The sequence below is a fragment of the Rhea americana genome, unplaced genomic scaffold, assembly GCF_003343005.1.
Source record: "Rhea americana isolate MKP2758 unplaced genomic scaffold, rheAme1 scaffold_355, whole genome shotgun sequence".
Classification (NCBI taxonomy): domain Eukaryota; kingdom Metazoa; phylum Chordata; class Aves; order Rheiformes; family Rheidae; genus Rhea; species Rhea americana.
The window spans coordinates 529,458-531,186 of record NW_028186485.1 but is presented as its reverse complement, the minus strand read 5'-3'; positions in this window follow the sequence as shown (position 1 = coordinate 531,186).

Below are 1,729 nucleotides of genomic sequence, written 5' to 3'. Positions count from 1 at the left end.
TGAGTGACCCTGCTGGAGCAGAGAGGTTGGACTAGATGATCTCCGGAGCTCCCTTCCAACCTTACTGTTTCTATGATTCTATGACTATGCAAGGCAGTGGTAAATATCCCAGTTATTATCACCCTTTGCACGGTTCAGTGTGTTTCCTGCCTCAGTTTTCCCTTGGTTGTTTGATGCCTAATATTAGAATTTCCTTCAACTACCTGAGCAAGAATCCTATCATTATGAAGCAGCAAGAGTTTGTACATATTATAACTTCAACTTCACGGACAAACTTCAGTCACACAGTCATGCAGTGTCTCACCTAGCAATATGATGTCACTGGAATTGCTTATGAAGACCAGAAAAATCCAGAAAAATTGTGTAGTTAGGATTTTATTTTATTTTATTTTATTTTATTTAGAAATACCTAAATCAATGTTTGTACATTGTGGAAAGGATTGATGCTGTCCTCACTTAAATCTCTGTAGTGAGAAATAGCTGGTATTATCCCAGTGGAGTAGTATGGATATAAATGAAAAAGAGCTCACTATGAGCATGCAGTGTCGTGAACAGCCCTTTTCTAGACCCACCTACACCAACTGTTTTTAAAGCTGATTACAAAGGTGGAATTTAGAAATTATATTTAGTTAAAGATGGAATTTAGAAAGTATATTTAGTTCTCTTGTCACTGAATAGCAATTCATCTGAAGTTGTAATAACAAGCAAGACACATAGAAAAGGTTGTATTCCATCGATGTATTTGAGGTGGAGTTGATCGAAGACTACTGAACAATCAATCACTTCACTGCCATCCTGTGAGCCTGTGCCTTGCTATTCTTTCAACTGAGCAAGCGGAATGCCACTCATAACACAGTAGAATATATATGAGTTTTGTTTTGCATAAGAAACAAAACAAAGTAAAATCTCTCTGTTGATTTCACTCTTTTTACTGAAAGCAAACTACTACTACATTTTAACCAGCAGGAAACTTTGACCAAGGCATTAAGAGATTATATGCACCTTGTATGTTAGCAAAATAGATGGGCTTGACACCTCCTTGCTCTTCAGAAGCTACCAGTTCCTAGTAGTCATAAACCATTCACCACTCCTCAAACACTTTTTAATTTATTTAATGATGAACTAATTCCTATATAGCAACTGCTACTGCAGTGTCTCTGCACCTTTTAAAGTTCTTCCCCGTGGAGCCCCTGCTCTCTTTGGTCTTCAGATTCTGTAAAGTTTCACGGTGGAACTACTTTGATAGACTTAAGGCAGTTCAGACCTGCTAATGGATCTTTCACTTACATGCTGTAATATTCTATTATAATGCGTGAAATACTAAGCTTTGTTTTAGTAGTGGGGAAATGTTTGTATAGTTTAATTTTTTTTAAGAAAAAAAGAATTATTCAGGCAGAATTCAAACAGACCCATCTGGAATTCACTTAATGAAAAAACAAATATATAGATGAGAGTTCCTAAATAGATTTTTCAGTGGGAATGGTCATGGCTTCAAATATTTTCCTTTCATTTGAACAGTAATGCCTGTTATTCATTCAAGTTATGTTATATTTTGTCAATTTTTAGATGCAGGCTTTATAGTTTTAATCTATGCCTTTCATCATAACCTATTGCAAAGCTGAGGCTCATACACAGATCTCATAGTCCATTATGTAATTGACTTCAGCTCTTTACCTCACATAATAAATAAATTAGATAATATTGGAGCCTTTAAATTAACAAAAGGTTG